This window comes from Pongo pygmaeus, chromosome 2 (assembly GCF_028885625.2).
Source record: "Pongo pygmaeus isolate AG05252 chromosome 2, NHGRI_mPonPyg2-v2.0_pri, whole genome shotgun sequence".
Taxonomy (NCBI): domain Eukaryota; kingdom Metazoa; phylum Chordata; class Mammalia; order Primates; family Hominidae; genus Pongo; species Pongo pygmaeus.
The window spans coordinates 158,528,229-158,534,228 of NC_085930.1; the positions used below are offsets into that span (position 1 = coordinate 158,528,229).

At 40.6% G+C, this 6,000-nt stretch overlaps 1 long non-coding RNA gene across 1 annotated transcript in view; it reads right to left on the minus strand.

Annotated features, from left to right (window-relative positions):
• Positions 1-6,000, minus strand: part of LOC134739194 (uncharacterized) — a 28,909-nt gene extending 22,909 nt beyond the window's left edge. The window contains exons 1-3 of the long non-coding RNA XR_010125774.1: positions 5,905-6,000; positions 1,065-1,137; positions 295-381 (exon numbers count right to left, since the gene is read on the minus strand). This is a non-coding gene — a long non-coding RNA (uncharacterized LOC134739194). The remainder of the gene's footprint in view (positions 1-294; positions 382-1,064; positions 1,138-5,904) is intronic.

The following is a 6,000-nucleotide window of genomic DNA, read 5'->3' on the forward strand; positions in this document are numbered from 1 at the left end:
CTAATATTTGACTAAATTAACAGGCTCTCTTTTTAATATTCCTAACTTGAATAATTTTTATACCCTCCACCCTACCCCCCAGACTCCTTAAAAAAAAAAAAAAAAGGCAGTTTTTAATCCTTTCCAATGGTTTGAGAATCTGATGAAAGCCATGGACCATAACCCTAGAAAAAAAGGTGCACACACCATTTGATATGTGATTTCAAGAGGTTCATGGACACCTTGAAACCTTCTAAAGACCCTATGTTAAGAAACCCTTCTAAAAGGTAGATTCTCCCTTTTCCTAGGCCATACCTGGTCCTTGTAGCCATGTTTCTCCTTCACATTTACATAGAAATGTAAGACTGGGAGAGCATCCAGTTCCATCACTTTTTTGTTGTTCTGTTGAGGCAACCAGACATGAAGGGAAATTTTATTTGTTTTTGTTCGTTTCATGAAGGCATTTTGAATTAATTTTCCAATTAATTCCAATTCCACATGAAGGGAACATGCCTGTTCCAAATCCCGGAGAGTCAGCAACAGAATCAGAGGTCCTGCCAACATTTTTCATACTAATCTCATGCTACCTCTGAATATTTTTCTGCTCCTTTGAAATGAATTAATGCTAACTCCAAAATATTCTGAAAACCCACTCTAAAAATAACTGCTTCAGCACATTTTCTTCTTTCTCCTCTCTTCTCTTTACTCACACAGCATTGGATTTACATCAAATGCAAGGAGGAAAAGTACTAAGGGAATCAAAAGACAAATTGGAATGAAGTGGACAATTAATTTAAAACACCCTTTAACAAGTATATTTTAAACTACAAAGGTGTTCATGATTCCTTGACAGGGTTCAATTTAGGTTTTGCTCTGCTACTTGCTCATTCATGGAAAATCTCTGGGATGGACCCATCAACTAGCATAGAAGGTTGGTTGAGTACTCTAGCACTGTTCCCTGGAACATTCTCCCCAGTTCTTCTAATGCTGAACCTCAGCTGTGGCTGTACATCACAATCACCTGTGAAGCTTTTAAAATTGAGAAAAGAGACAGGCTCAGGTGAGCCCAATTCATGTTTACTTACTTTGGGTCCAGGCTCTAGGTGTGCAGGCCAGGCTCTGGGTGTGCAAGCCAGGGATGAGAACCCTGGTCTAATGCTATATGCAAGGAATTAATATTGTTAGTAATGGTGGAGGCCTGGGAGAATACTAAAATTGTTTTATAGCTTATAGCTCAGCAAGAAAGATATATTTAGTCTTTAAAAAAAACAGGAAAATTTCAGAAGGAAAATTCTGAAGGAACTTTACATGTAAACCACTGTGGGGTAATATTTTTAAAATGCTATTTTTCTCTACCATTTAATTCCTAATGTGGCATAAACTTTTCGGCTCAGTTGGGATATGCTGACACGTTATATGTAAACACATTTGTATTTTATTTATTTGTATTCTATAAATAATAAATAAACTTTTTTAATGTATAGAAGAGTACAAAGTAAAAAGTAAAAATCTTGGCCACCCTTCCTGGCCCCATCTCGGAGGAAACCCTATTAAGAATTTCTTATGTATCCTTCTAGAAACTGGCTACCCACATCAAAATTATATATATAATGTTAATATTTATTTATTACATTTATTTATTACATTTATTTATTAGCTCAGGGCTCAAAGGGGCTTGGAAATTATCATGACAGTACATTTCTTTTACTTTCATCCTACCTATGGTGAAACAGGAAGTCTAGATTTTTACTAGGTTTCCCTCACAAATAACTCTAGGACTCCTTGGGAACATTTAACTTTCCCACAGGATCATGATGGTTAGCTCCCAGGGGCGAGCCTCCAAGCAAATAACCTCCTGCAACCTCAGGACTGGCTTCTCCGCATATCAGAAGGTTCAGGCCCGATCCTGAACCCTCTCTGCCTAACTCCCATGGCAGGCTCCAGTTCTCTTTCCTCTTACAGGTGGCACTTGAGCCTGTTTTTCTTTTTTTTTTGAGATGGAGTTTTGCTCTGGTTGCCCAGGCTGGAGTGCAATGGCGCGATCTCAGCTCACTGCAACCTCCGCCTCTCGGGTTCAAGTGATTCTGCTGTCTCAGCCTCCTGAGTAGCTGGAATTATAGGCATGTACCACCATGCCCAGCTAACTTTGTATTTTTAGTAGAGATGGTTTTTCCATGTTGGTCAGGCTGGTCTCGAACTCCTGACCTCAGGTGATCCTCCTGCCTCAGCCTCCCAAAGTGCTGGGATTAGAGGCATAAGCAACTGCACCCGGCCAGGGTTCTTCAGGTTTTTTGTATTAAAATAAATTTTTTTGAGACAGGGGTCTCGCTATGTTGCCCAGGCTAGAGTGCAGTGGCTTTTCTCAGGCCTGATCGTAGATCACAACAATCTTGAACTCTTGGGTTCAAGTATTGCTTCTGCTTCAGCCTCCTGAGCAGCAAAAGGATTACTTTGATGTAACGGTATTTGCATGCCATGGCATGCACCTCTCGGTTCTTCAGTTTTAGAATAAGGATCTCCTTATTCTGTGGTAGTAAGGGCCTTCCATGGCCCAGTATGGGTCATATCCAGCCAAATCCAGGCCAGCTCTCTAAAGTTTAAGGTGATAATCTGGCCTGCACACCTTTCCTGGGGTCTTCAGACTTGCTCTTATTCTCCTATGAACAATCCCTTAATTAACAGCACCTAATTAACTTGTTCACCTAAGAACAAGTGAAATTGTAAGGGGATAGTGCAGCCTAACCACAAGGGAACTGTAATCTGAAGAAATGCAAGTCTTCTACCGCAGTGACCATTTTCATATTACCAGTCAGAATAAGATTGCTCTTCAACTAAACCAGCTCCATCTCAGAAATTATGCCTGAGATTTGACTCATAATTACATAGAAGTGGGGCACAGAGCAAAGTGGGTGGGGATTTTGAGGCAACAATATTTGACACTAGTCGATTATCACTGAAACTAAGTGACGTGTACCTGAGAGTTCATTATATTATTCTATGTATTTTTGTATAAGTTGAGATATTCTATAGTTAAAAACAAAACAACATCTCTGCAAAGGCTTTACTCTTTGGCCGGGCACAGTAGCTCATGCCTGTAATCCCAGTGCTTTGGAAGGCCCAGGCGGGGGGATCACTTGAGACCAGGAGTTTGAGACCAGCCTGGGCAGCATAGCAAGCCCTCATCTCTACAAAAAGTTAAAAAATTAGCCAGGCATGGTGGCACATGCCTGTAGTCCTAGCTTCTTGGGAGGCTATGGTGGGAGGATCACTTGAGCCATGAGTTTGAGGCTACAGTGAGACATGATCACACCACTGTACTCTAGCCTGGGCAACACAGCATGACCCTGTCTAAAAAAATAAAAAGGCTTTAACCTTGATGTTTGCATCACTAAAAGATTCCTCTTTGTGGTTTTCTGGAATAAAGGAACTTGCAGCCCTGTGGGTGAATTTAGTCTCTACTCTTGTAACAAGCTTCTTTCCTTCCTCCACATGTGATAACAGAGATTTTTAGGGCCAATATTTACTCAAAGTTCACATTCTAGCTACTGAGTTCTTCCTCACAAGCACTCGCTTCAAGGGAACTTCTCATAATCAGCCCTGGGATTACGGCAACCTAAAGGTCTTGTTCTCCTTTCAATGTTTCTACAGAAGTGTGCCATCTTGCGTTTCTAGATGGTAAATTAAATTCTGCCTATGCTATTTTATGTCTCTTTTTCTTTTTTAAAAATGATTTTACTAGTACAATTGGAGGAAAAGGAGTCTGGTGAGGGTGGCTTGGAGAATAACTGGCTGGTCACCAGGACGGGATAGCACCTCTGGTTCTAGTGAGATTTATGGAACGGGCTTTGTTCTGGAATGTGGTACTCAGCTTTATTAACTCAGAAACCTAAATGTTAGCACACACAGACACAACGGGACTCTAAGGGCTGATGAATGCCAATTAATTAACTTGCAATGGGAAACATAACGTAAGCAAGCCTCAAATCCAAGTTTGCTGGTTAGCACATTTTCTGTCTACGGGAAACTTAAGAAGCCAAATTATAACCAGAAGGGTAGTTGGTGACAGCCAGTTCTAGAACAGTGAGTTTTCAACTAGGGAGGGTTGCCATTCTCTGGGGTATAGGCAGAAGGAAGGGGCCTTTTTTTTTTTGAAACAGTCTTGCTCTATCGCCCAGGCTGGAGTGCAGTGGCGCGATCTCGGCTCACTGCAACCTCTGCCTTCCGGGTTTAAGAGATTCTCCTGCCTCAGCCTCCTGAGTAGCTGGGACTACAGGCACATGCCACACCAGCACGCCTGGCTAATTTTTGTATTTTTAGTAGAGATGGGGTTTCACCATGTTGGTCAGGCTGATGAACCCGTGACCTCGTGATCTGCCCACCTCGGCCTCCCAAAATGCTGGAATTACAGGTGTGAGCCACCGTGCCCAGCCTGGAAGGGGATTTTAGGGGAGTGTGTGTGTGTGTGGTATTTTTCTTTTAGCATATATAATTAGAAAAGGCATATCCAATGTTATAATTCAACAATATTTGGGGGGTAAATTTAAAACTCTTGCGTTCATAACAAAAATTGTAAAAAAATAAACCTCAACAAAATATTCCTGGCTGGTGACTCAGCTGGGGGCAGGGGGCAGGGTGGGAATCTACAAATCAAACTCTCTCTGGAGAATCTAAGATTTTTCCTTTTTCAAAATGAAGCAAGAAAACATTGTTTACTGAGGCACTAAACAAAAGCCATACATGGGGCAACTTTAGTTTGCAGGATCCAAATCAATTTTCCGTTCTCAAGTTCTTCTCACTAAACAGTGTTATGATTACTCTAATCACGTTTAGTTTTTTAGTAGTCATTAACTGTGGGAATTGATGTAGAAATCTGGGTTACTTATAAAGTATGTACTTTATAGTACTATACTATGTACTATAAAGTAGTGCTACAGTTTTGTAACCAAATTCTGCAGCCAGCCAAAACCACTGTATGGGTAAAGCAGACATTGATGGTCTCAGCATTGATTTATCTCCCTTCTTCCTTTCTAAAAGATCCCATTTTCATTTGCGGATTGCTGTGTTTCCTGGGAAGAGGACTCTACTCCTATTCTACTATATTCCAACCCCTTAAATGCAGCAATTGGTTGGTAACCTAAACCAGTCCAATCAAAGTGAATCTGAAAGACTTTTCTTATGATGTTAATGACAAAGATGGGCTCATTTTCCTGGTGCCTTTAGTAGCCATTTATGGCCATAAGAAGAGTCTAAATTAGAAGAAAGAAAACGAAGACAGGAAAGAGAAGCAGAGAGATACTGGGGCATTGGGGCCATCTCTAGGCCACTGGATCATGTTTGCCTGAACCAATACTACCTCTGGACTTGATAGTTATTTGTACCAACAAACTCTTTTTTAACTGTTCCAGCCATTTTTAGTTGTAATTGAAAGCACGTGGGTGGCTCAGGGTTCTGCTGAATCTGGCCTGTTTGATTTTCTTGTTCTTCGACCAGCTTGAGTATCAGTCACTGAAGCAAGTCACAGAGAAATGGTTATAGTAAAACTGTCATGTTCTTAATTTTTGCTGTACATCAGAATCACGTGGAGAGCTTTAACAGATGCCAGGCCAATTAAACCAGAATCTATAAAGTTGGGACTCAGGAATCAGAATTTTAAAAAATTCTCAAATAATTCCAGTGAGCAGCCTCGGCTGAGAACCACTGGTCTAAGTATCTTGTTCTGTCCATTCAGTGGGATCTGCAGACATGTCCTAAATATGTCTTTCCATTAAAGAAAAAAAAAAAAGCTGACATGTAACTTGTGAGGTTAATGCAAACCATACTAATGTGACAGAAAAGCAAAATGTGTGCAAATTTTGTACTCTATTCCATATTATAATCCTTTCTCTCTCGCCCCCTTTCACCCTTCAACATTTAATAGAAACTTACCATGTACCAGACACAGTGACAGATCTGGAATACAGAGGAAAACAAGAAAAACACAGTTGTTATAGTCCACAAAAAATAGAAAATTAACCTAGTAAT